Here is a 17,160-nt window from a genome sequence, read left to right as displayed (position 1 = left end):
AGCTGCAAAGGGTGGGCCGACATCATATTAAACACTATGGATTAACAATGGGATGTCACTCAAGCGAATACTTTTGGCAGTGTAGTGTATATATTCAAAGTCACTGCAGTATTATTTCTTTCTCGTCTCATCACTGAACAATATGAATTTAATTTCTCTTTTGATGAGATTTCAGAAAAGTGACAACCACGTTTTTATGCCAAAACAAGCAATGGTAGTGACAGTGCAAAAGGTTAGTAAATCTGCTCCTGAAAGTTCTTCACAAGCAAAAGAGTTTATTATCATCAATATTAAAGCTGCTCTCTAGAAGGAAAACTCCACTTCCATCTTCGTCTTCCTCAGTCAAAGTTAGTCAACCTCTAACCCATAATGCTGTGTGTGCTGTAGTGTCGTTTTAACATTTAGCTCTCATAAACTGAGCAGTCTGGTCTCATTGTGACAGTCGTGAGATGTGCTGGGCATGTTTAGAAAAAAGGAAGTTCTAGTGTGAAGAAATGAAGCTGCTGGTCAGTTGACGTCATGCACTCTGTCTACAGAAAACAAGGTGAAAAGTCACTGATTTAAAGCGGACAATATCATCATCATCTCAGATTTGCCTCATTGAAAGCCTTTAATATGGAGCAGTTCTTTCAAGATTTTTATGATATTCACTTTTTAATAAAGTGTATCTAATGTACGTTTGACAAATGAACGACTGGTTCAGTGAAAACAGGAAGGACAGCTGTCAGAGTGTGAGAAGACATGAACACTTTAACCTCATTCAGGCGACTGTTTAAACTGACGGAACGTCTGTTCTCCTTGTTTGTTCTTTGACTTCAGGAGATGAATGCTGTTTAATGACGGTAGGAAAATATTCATAGTGCTTTTTCATTTCCTGAAGAATTTAAAGTTATTTAATAGAGAAGTTGACTAATATTTACTTTTTGGTAGTTTGGTATTAAAGAGCGTTTCAAAAAAAATAAGGAATAGCACTAAATGAGGTCTGTAAAACTTGCTCAATACAAAAAAAAGGCTTCTAATGTACAGGGAAGAAACTGCATGTATGAACCCACAGCTGTTTTTCTGTACTAGCAAAGCAGGAGAAACTTTTTGATTAAAAAAGTTTGATTAAAAGAACTGATAAAATTTGAAACAGCATTTATAACTGTAGATAAACTATATGTTGTTGTACAGGCTGAACTGCTGATCTCACTCAGAATGTCTCTGACTGTTTCTCTGCTGTTTCTGCTCTTCATCTCTGGTGAGTCTGAGCTGTTACTTCACACCAAAATGTAAACAGCACTGTAGTCAGTTGTGCTGTGTTTGTGGGTGTAGCGTCTTACTTTGTGCTTTTATCTCCAAATGAGCTCAGCTTATTACAGCTGCTCATTCAAACCCAGCTGAAATGAACAGTCTTAGAAATGAGCTGAAGTGGAGACTTTATGCAGCATTTTTACTGACTGAGACCCAAACAGTAATAATTTACACATTTCTGTATTTTGTGTTGCAGGAGCTGTTGGCCAGTTTAGGAGGGGAGTGCACTACTACCCCAAATACATCTGTGCTCTAAAGGGGTCTACAGTGACCATGGAGTGCATGTACAGATATCCAGTGGGTGTCTCAGCACCGAATTTTTTCTGGAGCAAAATTCTTACTACAGATGAAGATCTGTTAAATGATCCAGAGTACAGAGACAGGGTTGAGTACCATGGAGATCAACAACAAAGTACTCTCAGACTGAGGAATGTGACTGAAAAAGACCAAAGTGCATACTACTGCGGATATAAAGAGAATAGATTTAAAGGATGGCATCAAGACAGAGGAATTCAGCTTACTGTAACAGGTAAGATCCATCAGCAGAAATAAGACACTGTACTTCATTCACTTGTGTTCAGGATTCTAAAAGCAGTTCTGTAATATAATCACATCAGTCCTTCATAGCACAACTGAGAAACGCACTGCTTAGAACTGGGGAACTAGTTTTAAAGGAGCAATAGTATAAATGGGTACTGCAGTCCAAATTTAAAATATTGGAGACAGTTGTCTGCCCCGCCCCCTCCTCCCCAGACTCAAAGCAGGTTGCCAGGTTGAGGACACTAAACCTACATGAATGAGTGCAATGTTAAAATTTCACAATAGCAACCGACAATGAGTTCATTAGCTAATGTATATGTTTGCAATGTTTTTATTTTTTACAAATTATAACCAGCTCATGTGGATTTCTATAACTCATTGTTAGCCATGTCATTGTTAGCTAGATGCATATGTACAGTAGCTAAAGCTAAGCCTGGAAAGGAGAGGCCACTGCTCTGACAATTTTTTCTGCTTTGAAGAGGCCAAAGTCAGCTCCTTTTGGTCAGCTTCTTGCTCCACATTAAGTGATGCAGCAATTTGAGGAACTCTGTTGAAATTGTTTAAAATTCTTGGTATATAAATGCTAGTGTGTTGACTCATCTTGGTTTAAAGTAAAAGAGGGACAGAGTAGTGAATCATATACACTATATTGCCAAAAGTATTTGCTCGTCTGCCTTCACACGCATATGAACTTGAGTGACTTCCCATTCTTAATCCAAAGGGTTTAATATGATGTCGTCCCACCCTTTGCAGCTATAAAAGCTTCAACTCTTCTGGGAAGGCTTTCCACAAGGTTTAGGAGTGTGTTTATGGGAATTTTTGACCATTGTTCCAGAAGCGCATTTGTGAGGTCAGACACTGATGTTGGACGAGAAGGCCTGGCTCACAGTCTCCGCTCTAATTCATCCCAAAGGTGTTCTGAGTTGAGGTCAGGACTCAAGTTGTGTAGGCCAGTCAAGTTCCTCCACACCAAACTCGCTCATCCATGTCTTTATGGACCTTGCATTGTGCACTGGTGCACAGTCATGTTGGAACAGGAAGGGGCCAAACTCCCCAAACTGTTCCCACAAAGTTGGGAGCATAAACTTGTCCAAAATCTCTTGGTCTGCTGAAGCATTAAGAGTTCCTTTCACTGGAACTAAGGGGCCGAGCCCAACTCCTGAAAAACAACCCCACAACATAATCCCCCCTCCACCAAACTTTACACTTGGCACAATGCAGTCAGACAAGTACTGTTCTCCTGGCAACCACCAAAACTCGTCCATCAGATTGCCAGACGGAGAAGCGTGATTCGTCAGTCCAGAGAACACGTCTCCACTGCTCTAGAGTCCAGTGGCGGAGCTTTACACCACTGCATTCGGCGCTTTACATTGCGCTTGGTGATGTACGGCTTGGATGCAGCTGCTCGGCCATGGAAACCCATTCTATGAAGCTCTCTACGCTGTTCTTGAGCTAATCTGAAGGCCACATGAAGTTTGGAGGTCTGTCACGATTGACTTTGCAGGAAGTTGGTGACCTCTGGGCACTATGGGAGCCTGAACATTTAATATCTAATATATCTCATTATATGCGAATGTCCTAGTATAGGCGGAACAATACAAACGAAAATGCAGACTTATTTTGCTCTGCTTTAAACTTTAGCTATAGCCGCTTTCCTCCCATCTCCGCCAGAAAACTATTCCTCAAAAGTTGAATAGTTTCTTGTAAAATGTCTCTCAACATTCTACTGTTTTGCGAGGCTGAAGTCTTCTTATTCTCTAGCTTCTTTATCGAATGTTCCCGTTCCACCTTAAATTCTGCCTGAGGCGCCGAATGTAGATGTGGCACCATTTAAGGTGGAACTGGACAATTTGATGTAGAAGCTGACTTCATCTTCACACCTTTTTAGTGTTTGACAGTCTCTTGTTGCAGGTTTAACGTACCAGGACACCAACTGTGTTGCTTATAAATGTGAATAAATAAGTCCATTCGTCTCCAAATGTTCGTCTGCCTTTTCGTTCGCTACTAGCCTGGTAAGACTGCACTGCTATGTGACCTGCAGTCTGCACGCCGGTTCTCAGTCATTGAGAACCAGGGCTTTCATGCTATGTTGCACTCGTCCCAACTTGAAGATATTTTGCTGACACAGCGACCCCCCAACTCCCCCACTCTCTACAACGAAACCAGAACCGAAGTTATAAAATCACTGAAGAAAACAGGTAGAACAGCTGTAACGTGCCGTAACAGCGCATTCTATCGCAGATGAGTGGCAGCAGTGTATCATGTGCTCCAAACAAAAACAGTGAATGAGAGCCTTCTAGTTCACTTGCTACATCTCTCATTACATTTGTTTTAATAATAAAAGATATTGGACGTAAACTCATGGATCATTACAAATACTTTGCTTTAAAAGTACTAAGTTGTACCTTTTGTACAGAAAAAAAAAAAAAAGATGCATCAGGAAGCATCGATAATCATTTTATAATCGCATCGTAGCTCTCTGAATCATAACTGAATCGAATCGTGAGGTATCTAGAGATTCCCACCCCTACAAAACACAATCACTCAGCTAGTGTGAGTCTCCACAGTAAGTTTGTTTTCTTTGATCTCAGATCTCCAGGTGGAGGTTCCTGAGAGAGTGATAGAGGGAGATAATGTCACTCTCACGTGTAAAACCTCCTGCCATCTGACAGTCAGAACAACATTCACCTGGTACAGAAATGGACATCGTTTATCCTCCAGTACTGACCAACTCCACCTGCAGTCGGTCAGCAGGAGGATGCAGGCAGGTATCACTGCGCAGTACAGGAGCAGATCCTTTACTCTTCTGAGGTCACTCTTAATGTCAGATGTAAGTAGAGATTCATTTGATCAGTCTCAGAAAACAAAAAAAGTATCGGGTTAATGCTAAACTGTTTCTTGAAACATGTATCCCAAATGGTGATATAGTATTTTGATATGTTTATGCAGGCAGCTTACACACTCTATAAAACTGGGGTTCCTGATCCCCATTGTGAAAATGCTGCACATTTTTGTGTTTTCCATGCTCTGACACATCTGAGATCATGAAGTGCTTTTAGCTGAAGCTTTTGTGTACATGCCCTAAAAATCTCCTCTCTCCTGTTTTGATCTCCATGTGCTGAATTTAATCACAAAAATCATAATAATTTACATCTGTTTTATTTGCTTAAATTTGACTCTAAAGAAAGACTTTCTTTTTATTTATGATGTCATGTCTGACACACTCCACATACACTTACTAACACATCCCACATACACTTGCGTCATGTCACTGTTGCACATGCGAACTGGGTTCTTGTTGTTGTGATAGAGAATAAACGGAGTGAGTTCCAAGTTAAGCTCTGTTTTGTGGTCTCTGTGTTTACAAACAACATTGGCGAAAAGATGGCTAAAAGTTTTCTGCCTCCACCCTTTCCCTTCCTGCCAGTGCCGGGTGAGCCACCGGTGCCATGGGTTCACTGGTGTTCCTCGTCAACCTACTTCCTAGCAGCCAGTTTGGAAAGTGTGCTGCCCCTCCCCCCACCACCATGCCCAACAGCAGTGCGTGCATGGTGGTTGAGAGAGTTATGGTACATAACAGCTGAGACCTGCCCTGCGCAGGGGAATACATGCACTAATTGTGGAAATTTGAATCATTTCAGTTAAGTTAACTTAAATGTCAGTATGCCCCTGCTAGAGTCTCATAGCCACTGACCACCATTGTCCACAATGTCAACACAGGGCAATCGCCATTCAAAACATGCTCATTGACAATTGATGACATCCCTCTGTCCCTCCTCCTAGACATGGGAGCCACAGTGTCATAACTAAGTCTGGCCACTTACAAATGTTTTTTTTTTTCTCTTGCAAGTCACTGGAACCACCCTCCACTATCTTGTGTGGCAATACAAATTCAGAGGTTGACATTGTGGGCTCACTTCAGTTGCCGGTGACATATGGCGACATGATAGTACCAAGTTAACATTCCACGTGACACGTCACAGGCCCAACTCCTCAGCCTTGACTATTTCATTAGTTTGGGTTTTACCCTACTAGACACCACAGGCTCAGAGATTCACCCAGTTGCCAACCCCTGGCAACAACAATGGCCCACACTGTTCAGCGGTTTGGGTTGCCTCATTGCTTTCACCCACCAGCCCTTGGTGGATCCTATGGTGACACCAGTCATACAGCTCCTCCGCCACTCTCCACTGGCACTACAAGATACCATCTCAGCGGAGTTACAGAATATGTTGGCAGCTGACATAACCAAGCAGATGGATGTATAACCCTGAATCTCCATCTTGGTGATGGTAGAAATCAGGAGGGCTGCGCATTTGTGTGGATTTAAACATGGCAAACAAGGCTATTATCACAGATCAGTGCCCCCCTCCCAGAGACAGAGGAGCTCACAGACCAACTTTTTGGGTCAAGTTGGATCTCTGCAAGGGTAGCCTCCAGGTGCCACTACACTCTGATAGCTGCAATATTACTGCTTTTATCACTCACAGGTTGGTCTTCAGATACAAGCACATGGCTTTTGGCCTGATCTCAGCTCCCAGCTGTTTTCAGAAGTTCATGACCTCATTCTCACAGGGATTCTGGGTGTGGCTATCTACCGTAATGACACTGTGGTTCATGGGGCCACAGCGATGGGTCATGATGAGCATCTCAGCTGGCTTGCATGACACTACTACATGCTTCACAACAGTGAGAAGTGCATTTCAATGCTCCAGCCTTCGAGTTTGTTGGGTTTTTGACTCTGAACAGAGGGCATCCAGCCCCTCCATTCAAACCCAGAGGCCATTAGTCGGGCCCTTGAGCCCACACCTGCCCAGGTCACTTCTTTCCTGGGTATGACAGCATATTACCTCCATTTCCTGCCGCAGTATTCAAGCAAGATGCGTGCAAGCTTGTGAAACAAGACAAACTCTAGCTCTGTACACCAGCCTGCTTGGACATAGGGCACCTCTTGAAAGCTCAGCTCACCTCACTACAAATCCTGGCCCACTTTGACCCAGCCAGCCCCACCATCATTATGTGTGATGCCTTTTCTAGAGGGATGTGGAAAGGTCAATCGCTTTCACCTCCCTGGCATGTCTCTGGGTAAGTGAACGTTGGCACACGTACTTATACAGACGTGAGTTTACCCTACTGACAGAACACCAGGCACTCACCACTCTGGCCATGTCAAGCACTGGCCATGTCAAGCACTGGCCACAAACCACCTCGTCTTCCTCGCTGGGCTGACTGCCTGAAGCAGTATAACTACCGCCTTCGGTTCACACTGGGCAGCAGCAACGTGGTGGCAGATCGCTTATTGCACTCAATTCCCAGCTCATCTACTGCACGGACCCCAGACCAGGTGGAACATGACTTCATTCAGCCCTTTCAAACACCTCTACAGGAGCTCCAAGATGCTTTGGCAGCCAACCTCTTCCTCTCTGCTTTGCATATACATCATATAGGGCTGGCCTGAACAGATGCCTGACAAACTGTCTCCTTACATCAGGGATGACCTGTCCTGCTGGAATGCCACCTGTCTTGGACAAGGTCCCAAGTGGTTCTCTGTCTGTATGTTTTATGGCATTGGGTATAGTCAGGCTCAAACAATGGTGCAACAATGTCAAGTGGTGGCCTGGCATTGACAGGGAAATTGAGTCCTTGGTCAGGGACTGCACTGCCTCTCTCCTCAGCAGTAAGACTACCCACCGCCCTGGAAAGTGTGCTCACTGCCCCCTAGTATGTGTGCATCTGAAAAATTATTACACTATTTTGTCTTATAACACTCTGCATGTACCTCTCCACCATGAATAGATTTTACAAATTTTAGATCAAAAAGATCAGGCAAAGTATTAGTAACATTTTGTGAGGAAGTCTTTACCACAAACAAACTTGCTGCATGTTATAAGCTATCAAAACAACAACTTATTTACAATAAAATGTTTTTCTACCACACCTGCAGCACCTCTTGTGAACCTGGGCACGTCCATGGTCGTGTGACCTATTAGCGGGATACAACAATATGTTACTTCAAGCACAAAAGCAGTTGCATAAAGTGTAATGTCTCATTCTATCTCTAGATGGCCCAAAGAGCGTCTCAGTGTCCATCAGTCCCTCTGGTAAAATACTGGAGGGCAGTTCAGTGACTCTGATCTGCAGCAGTGATGCAAACCCACCTGTGGAATATAACTGGTTTAAAGGAACATCATTAGTAGCAAAAGGAGAGACTTACACAGTGAACAAGATCAGCTCTGTGGACAGTGGAGAATACAAGTGCAGATCCAGTAATGAACATGGAGAGAAACTCTCTGAAGCTCTGACTCTGAATGTTTTGTGTAAGTTTGTGTTTATTTCTTCTAGATATTCACTGTATATTTTGCAGTAGCTCCCATAACTAAATACTAAATAATGTCCTGATTAGATCACTGAGTACTGATATTCTGATTTTAGGTCCTCCAAAGAGCATCTCAGTTTCCATCACCTTCTCTGGTGAAACACTGGAGGGCAGTTCAGTGACTCTGACCTGCAACAGTGATGCAACTGTGCAGAACTACACTTGGTTTAAAGAAGGTGGAAGCTCACCTGTAGGATCTGGACACAGTTACAGCTTCATCTTTGACTCCAAAAGCAGTGGATGGTACTACTGTTTGGCTCAGAATGAACATGGATCTATAAAGTCAGCTGCTGTGCCTGTCAATTCAAAAGGTATTTTAATAATGACATTGATATAATGTATAATGTGTATTACACAATGAAATAATGAATAAACACCTGCTCTGGTTTTCTGTGCATCAGCAGAACACTCCATTATTCTGTATGTGGTGGTTGGAGTCGGACTCTGTGGGGTTGCGATCTTCGTTGCTGTTGTTTTCCTGATGTAAGAATGAGCACTTGTGTTAACTTCTGCTGTTTTGATACACCTGCATCAATTCTTTCCATCTTCTTTGATATAGCAAAAATAAAGAATACTGAAAATAGTACTGACAGTACAGAGCGAAAGTTAGAGAACACCCTTCATTTTCGTTAGGAAAAACAAATACTGAAAAACAATATTTAACAGAAATTGAGTACTATTCTTTCATACTATACAGGAGAATTTCAGTTCCTCAAAGAAACCTTTGATATATTTTTCTATACCTCCAAATTCAATCCTAGAAATTGTTCTCGCATTTTCTGCTATTTATGGTCCGAATAATCAAAACATGTTCAATAACACTGAGATCTGAATTCTGGAATGGTCAGTCCATTATTCTGAGAACAAAGCAGCTTCTTTGTTTGATGTGTCTGTTTCCTTTTCTCATTGAGGGCTTCTTGACAGCTACACATCCTTTCAGACTCATAGTGTTGAGTCGTCTTCTCACAGTGGAAGGATGGACAAAAACTTCTGTGGATGTTATCAGATCTGTATCAAGAGTGGAGCTTGAGCTTTAAGTACTGTTTATCTGATGGGGTCCGTTTTTGGTGGTCTACCAGTTCTTGGACAGTTGTTATGAGTTCACTGTTCTCTATATTTTATCATTATTTCTCCAGTTGGGGAATCTCCTTTTTTCCTTATATCCTTCCTCATTCCTTATGTAAGTGGATTACCTTGCATTTAATCTACTCAGGAATATCTCCTGAAAAATGAACAACTTAATAATCATTTTGATTAGAAATGAAATAAATTAAGGGTGGTCTCTAACTTTGGCGCATTATTATTGTAGCAGCACAAGTCAGAGCAGTACAATGTAATAATCAGTCATAAATTGAGCTGATAACACATTAACTCTTTTCTGAAAGCAGGAACAAGAAGAAGAAGAAGAGAACGATGGAGGAAGATGAGCACCAGGTGAGCTGTTAAAGCTATTGGAGTGAAGCTGAACTGCACAGTTTAGTGTTTGTGCTGCTGTAACTCATCTGATTAAACTCCTGAAGGTTGTTTCTTACCTGTTGAGTTGATTTAGTGGGTTATTACAGAGTAAACACTACACTCTGCAGTGTAGAGGAGCTCCAGCAGCTGGAGTCATTACAGATCTCCACCTGTAGATGGCAGTACTGATCTAAGACGTGTCTGTAGAGAAGCACAGGTGTGGAGTAAGAGTGCTGTCTAAGGTGCTGATTCTGAGCTCTGCAGTTTGGGCTCTACAGCACAGTCTGTGATTCAGTCTCAGCACCTCCACACACAAACACTTCATGAACAACACAGATCAAAAGTATGAAGGCAAGCAGTGATATTTAATGTACCAAAAATGATTTACAATTTAATCAATTTATTGATGACAACATGTCAGTAAACTTGACTCCAACACATCGTGTTTACTGACATCTGATCTGAGATTCACTGTTTCATTGTTTAACAGTGCAGTACTTCAAGTAGAACCTTATATACAGACCATTGTCTGTTGAAATAAATCTAACCCTCTAACTCTCCTCTCTCCAGAACGTTGACCCTAATGCTAAGGACGACACGTACACAGCTCTTGACCCCGTGTCCAGGTCCTCTGATGATGTGTACAACACACTCACAGTAAGTGTCTCTTCAGAAACTCAGTTCAGTCAGACGTTCAGATTTATAAAGAATTCCTACAAAGTCCACATTTCTTCATTTCTCCTCCTCTGCTTCATTCTCTCTTTCCCTCACACAGACTGTTCATTCCAGTCCTTCTGATGATCTGTACTCAGATACTGGTTGGTTTTAGTTTACTTTGTTTTTTTCTTTCAGACTGTGAACAACAAATGCTGACTGACTCCACCCAGTGAAGGAAATGGAGAGCGAGAGAGAGAGAGAGCACTTACTGATTAGTAGCACTTAATAATTGTTAATATTCTATTAAAGAGGTTTAATCTTTTATTAATAAATTCTAGTTGCATGATAAACTCTAAATAAACTCTAAATAAAGATCCCTGAATGGTTCTTGTCTTGGAAGTACAGTTGAAAAAGGAGGAAAAACCTTTAAAACCCAATATGTATAGAACATTTACATTAACTTGAAGAGGTTCTTTAAACCTCATAAAGTTTCTTAACATTAACACTTCTCATTTACACAAATGGTTCTCTAAAGCAGTGGTTCTCAAACAAGCCATCAGGGCAACTCATACAGTCCACGTTTGCTCTGTTCATATATGTTGTTTTGGGACATGGATCATCTTGGGGACCCTGAGGACCAATTGGAGACCCGCTGCTTTAAATAAAGAAAAGTTCTTTCAGGAAACAACAGTGACATCCCTACAAAGAAAACTGTTAGGCACCTTTTGGTTTTAACAGTGTAGTGAAATGTTCTGTTGTTTTGTTGTTGTTTGTTGGTCTCTTGGTGAAGCTGTGAAGAAGTTTCTTCCTCTCGTCTGTGTAATCTTAGAGAAAATGAACAGGTGAGAACTGTGCACTTATTTTCAGTAGGAAAAGGTCAGATTAGGTCAGAAGGAGAGCGTCAGTGTCTGTATTTGGGTTTAGGGTTAGTTTAGTCTGATGTAGTCAGGATTGATTTTGTTTTGGTTGTAGTTACAGTGAGTGACCAGCAGATTAGTTCAGTTTCACATAAACACAGTCTCCAGTTCATCTGACTGCATGTCTTTGGACTGTGGGAGGAAACCAGAGCATCTGGAGGAAACCCACACAAACACAGGGAGAACATGCAAACTCTACACATAAAGGACTCTGGTCGCCCAGCCTAGGTTCAATTAGGCCTATCCACCATTCCTGCAATATTAAGCCTATAACAATGCATGTTTGTCATTTCCACTATTTGTTGTGATTTTATCGTCTTTCACTGTAAGTTTGATATTTACAGAAAAAGCTCTTCTAAATGAGTTCATAGATGTCTGTCTTGTTATTTTCCTCCTAACATCAGCTAATCTACATATTACACATGTACGCCTTAACCAGGACTGTAATAGTTACCAAATAAAACATTTAATAAATTGATTACTAATATACCAACAAGATTGTTAAAAAATAAGAAGAAATAAGAAATATGAAGCAGCAGAAGAGAAAGATGAATGAAGTGTCAGTCAGTGAAGATATCAGTCAGTCAGTGATGGGCCTCATGGTACAGTGTGCATGTAATTACAGCTATATTCCTCTAGATGGCAGCACGAACCAAACTCTGACATGATCAAGAGTTTGCTGGTTTTATCAAAGTTAAAAACTTGTAATGTTTGTCATTAATAATGAGTTACAATGTATTTCACTTTATAATACTGCTCCAGATTATCATTAACTCCTAGTTCATTCATGAGTTACCATTGTTTTATTTTATACTGTTCCTGATCCTCAATAACTCCTAATGAAGAACAGCAACATCTCATTCATTATTTAACAGACAGTAATCACATAATCATTAGGTAATATTTAGAACCAAATGAATTTGAAGGCAGGACATGGACACAGTCAGATATTTCTATGAGCCCTCTCTTCAACTGACCCTGCCCTCAAGAGGACTTTTGTTAGAACTATTGTTCAGAAGAAACACTGGCACACTTACTTCTGCAGAAAAGAATGGTGTTTTCTTTTCTAAAGATGAGAGGTAAGCAGACTGGTCTTCTGAATACTGTAGTATTTTAGCAGTTGTCCCATTTGTAGGCTGATTTGCAAATTGGTTCACAGTGCCAAATATGAAGATGTGCATTAGCCTTTTAATATTGCTGATCAAACAAGCACATGAGGGGCACACAGTCAGTACAGTGTGATTGAGGCCCCCAGCCGTCTCTGAGGATACCTGTTTCTGTGAATAGAAATGGAGGGTATAATCAATTATATTGTAGAAACTGTACACTGTGTAGTGTATTTCACTACTGTTAGAAGTGTTGGAATACACTACATCGGTTAATAGTTCAACAGAAACCATGTCACACTCGGTTTTTGAGCAATTAATGTTGTATTGATTGGTAATATATGAGTAGTTATTCTAAGAAACCATAATTACTAAGTAATTCTCTATGAGACTCAGTCGTTATTGTTGAGTTAATAGTGAACTATCCTAATCATTAGTTCACTATTACCTACTGAGTAGTTAACTAGTAGTCCCTGGTAGTTAAGAGTAGTTACTTGTCAATAAGTGTCAATGCAGCACTACTCATTTGTTCTTAACTACAAAAATATTGTAAAGTGTTACTGATTCTTGTGCTGTCTGATTTCTGCTTGATAAAAGTGTGTGCTGCACTGAGGCCTGTTTGACTCACTGCTTCTAAATCTGAATGAGGCTAATTCTGTACTGAAGATACACAGGAAATGACATTGGCTCTGAACTAAATTTCACTCTTTCCAAATACTGCTCATGTAGTGCTTCTACTTTTAAATGTTGGTCAGAATCTCATTGTGTCCAGTCCACTGTGAATCAGCTCCATATTTCCATCTGCTAAAGCTAAAGCTCAGCTCCATTCATCACTACAGCTAATGAGTGTGTTTGTGCAGTGCTGCTCTGATCTTCACAAGGCCTGTCAGAGCAGCACTGCTGTGCTAGGACCTGATTCTGAGACTGAGATATAAAACAGGGAGGAATCTGATCCTGAAGCAGCTCTGAGAGGAGATGAGCAGCACTATTTACATTTGCTGTAAGAGGAGGAATTAGACTTTTCTCTTTTCCCAGCTTTTTAAACGATGGTTTCTGGCTAATCTCAATGGCAGCATAGTGTAAACACTTTGGCAGCTGTTTCAAGCAGCATCTCACTGCGACGTAGCTAATGTTCAAAGTTAAAACCAGAGCCATGACTGGAGATGTAGGTAAAATCACAGCATTTAGTGTTTAGCCATGCTTTCTGTGTGGTTGCAGTTTCCACAACACTTAGACCTGCTTAGGAGGAGGCTTCATTAATTAGTTACTAGTAAGCTCAATGTTAGCTGTAAAACTAGTTTGTGTGGTGCTCTGATTCAGTATCATGCAAACCTGAACCTGAACTGAATTATAACTTGTATAATTAACGTACTTATTACTTATAAATAACCTTAGTTTGAACGTATGTACAGACGGTGCAACTGGTCCCACTTATTGATGAATCCCTGACAGAATCTGACTCCCCTCTGTGTCACTCAGGCATATAAACACTACAGATTATCTGTAAATATCTGTAAATACTATCTGTAAATATCAGTTAATCTCTACTTTTCCTTCACAGCAAACACCACAACAGAACCTACAGCCAAACAAAGAGTCTCACAGTGACAGTTTAATTTGATAAACTATAGATGGTGGTTGTTGGTGCAGCACTCAGGGGGTTGAATGCCTTTAAGTCATAACATTAAGTTTTATAATAACGCTATGAACACAGGACGGCCTACAGGTGTCATGTTAATTCTCATGTCTAGGGCAACAACATATTTAGTACAGGTTCACCACAGTAATATTCTTTCTCATCATACTGGGCAGCGTTAGTGAATTAAGTTAGTGAATCTGCCCCTAAAAGTCCTTCACCAGTTAGTATCATCAACATTAATGCAGGTCTCTTAATGAGGGATCTTCCTCAGTCACTGATGCTTATCACCAGTTACCCTCTGACCCATAATGCTGTGTGTGCTGCAGTGTATTTTTAGCATTAGCTCTCAGAAACTGAGCTGCGTTATCTGTTCATCATGAGAGTGACATCATGAAGTGCTGTGCATGTTCAGAGAGAAAGGAAGTTCTAGTGTGAATATATGAAGCTGCTGGTCAGTTGAAGTCACTCACTCTGTCTACATACAACAAGGAGGTGAAAAGTCATTGATTTAAAAGGGAAAATGTTCATCATCTCAGAAGTGTCTCATTAATGTTCTTCAACGTGGAGCAGATCTTTCAATAATTTTACCATATTCAGTTTTTAATGAGAATAAGTGAGTCTTGTGTACTTGAAGAATGAAGGACTGATTCAGGAGAAAAAAGAAGAACAGTTGTCAGGATGTGAGACGACAGCAAGACTTTAACCACATTCACACCGACTGTTTAAACTGATGAAGCTCTTCTGTTCTCCTCATTTGTTCTTTGTTCAGGAGATGATTGTGACTTAATGAAGGTAGGAAAATACTCTCATTTCTTGTTCAGTAAGTAGAGAGTTTATAGTTATTGAACAGAGAAGTGAACTGATATTTATACTTTTATTGTCTTTAGGTTATGTGTAGTTTTACTTTTAGTCTCTTTGATAATCTTCACAATAGAACAATCAGTGAAACACTGAGTTAAGTGCACTTAAAGAACATTAGTGATGCAGCTCTAATATGAGGCCTGTAGAAAATATTCAATTCATAAAAGGCTTCTAATGGAGTAACTGCAGGTCTGAACCCACAGCTATTTGTAGTTTGAAAGTAGTTTATCAGATTTATACATGTTGTTGATTCTTGAAACAGTATTTTTATCATTTTGAAAGTAAACAGTGTTTTGTTGTTTGTGTTATGATCACACAGGCTGAACTGCTGATCTCACTCAGAATGTCTCTGACTTTTTCTATGCTGTTCCTGATCTTCATCTCTGGTGAGTCTGAGCTGTTACTTCACACCAAAATGTAAACAAGACCCACAAAGTTATAAAAATGTATTTTTACATATTGTGGACAGTTGTGTTAAACTACTGTAAGACCTGTGGAGCTTCTCACTTTGTGCTTTTATCTCCAAATGAGCTCAGATTATTACAGCTGATCATTCAAACTCAGCTGAAATGAACAGTCTTAGAAATGAGCTGAAGTGGAGACTTTATGCAGCATTTTTACTGACTGAGACCCAAACAGTAATAATTTACACATTTCTGTGTTTTGTGTTGCAGGAGTTGTTGCTCTGAAGGAGTGGACTATGACTTACAACTTTACATCTATCTGTGCTCTAAAGGGGTCTATAGTGAACATTAGCTGCACTTTTAAAAATCTAGGTAAAAATAAAGTCAAAAAAGCTTTCTGGACCAAACAGGAATCCTCAAACAATTTACAACCTCCTGGTCTGTTAGATGATCCAGAGTACAGAGGCAGGGCTCAATATTTTGAAGATAAACAACCCAATGATACCCTCAGACTGAAGAATGTAACTGAAAAGGATCAAAGTAAATACTACTTCAGATTTATAACACACCAACCTGGAGGAAAGTATCAAGATAAAGGTGGAGTTGATCTTTCAGTCACAGGTAAGATCCATCAGCAGAAATAAGACACCGTACTTCATTCACTGGTGTTCAGGATTCACAAAGCAGTTCTATAATATAATTACATCAGTCCTTCATAGAACACCTGAGAAACACACTGCTTAGAACTGAGGAACCAGAGTTCAGTCCAGAAGTGTTTTACAACCCCATTTCCAAAAATGTTGTGACACTGTGCAAAATGTAAATAAAACCAAAATGCAATGCTCTGCAGATCATTTAAGCCCCACATTTCATAGAAAATAGTACAAAGACAACATATTAAATGGTGTAACTGAGAAGTTTTATTGTTTTTAAAAAATATTTGCCCATTTTGAATTTGATGCCAACAACACATTCCAAAAAGGTTGGCACAGGGGCAACAAATGGCTGGTAAAATTGTGTAATGCTAAAAAACACCTCGTGGTTGCTTGACAACAGGTCAGTAACATGTCCGGGTATAAAAAGAGCATCTCAGAGAGGCTGAGTCTTTCAGAAGTAAAGATGGGGAGGGGTTCACCCCTCTGTGAAAGACTGCACGATCAAATACTGCAACACTTCAAGAATAACAGTTCTAAACGTAAAACAGAACTTTTGTTTTTCATCTACGGTACATAATAACATGAAAAGATTCAGAGAATCTGGAGAATTCACTGTATGCAAGGGACAAGGCCGAAAACCAGTATTTGCTGGTCATGATCTTTGGGCCCTCACGTGGCACTGCATTCAAAACAGACATGATTCTGTTGTGAAAATCACTGCATGGGCTCAGAAACACTTTAAAAACATGTGTTTTCAAACAGTTTATCGCTGCATCCACAAATGCAAGTTAAATCTCTAAGACACAAAGAAGAAATCATACATAAACAGGATCCAGAAATGCTGCCACCTTCTCTGGGCCTGAGCCCATTTAAAATGGCCTGAGGTGAAGTAGAAAAGTGTCCTGTGGTCCAACAAATCAACATTTGAAATTCTTTCTGGAAATCATGGACACTGTGTCCTCCAGGCTAAAGACCACTCAGCTTGTTATGAGTAAACAGTTCAAAAGCCAGTATTCATGATGGTATAGGGGTGCATTAGTGCACATCTGTGAAGACACCATTAATGCTGAATGATATATACATGTTTTGGCAACATATGCTGCCATCCAGACTACATCTTTTTCAGAGAAGGCCTTGATTATTTCAGAAAGACAATGTAAAACCACATTCTGCATGTATTACAACAACATTGCTCTGTATTAAAAGAGTCTGGGTGCTAAACTGACCTGCCTGCAGTCCAGACCTGTCACCACTGA

The 17,160-nt window shown here is 40.4% G+C and overlaps 1 pseudogene; it reads left to right on the top strand.

Moving 5' to 3' along the window:
* Positions 1-551: 551 nt before the first annotated feature.
* LOC118797963 lies at positions 552-10,470 on the top strand (annotated as a pseudogene).
* Positions 10,471-17,160: the final 6,690 nt, after the last annotated feature.

The sequence above is a fragment of the Colossoma macropomum genome, unplaced genomic scaffold, assembly GCF_904425465.1.
Source record: "Colossoma macropomum unplaced genomic scaffold, Colossoma_macropomum, whole genome shotgun sequence".
In the NCBI taxonomy this organism is placed as follows: domain Eukaryota; kingdom Metazoa; phylum Chordata; class Actinopteri; order Characiformes; family Serrasalmidae; genus Colossoma; species Colossoma macropomum.
This window is presented reverse-complemented; position numbering and strand designations above follow the sequence as displayed.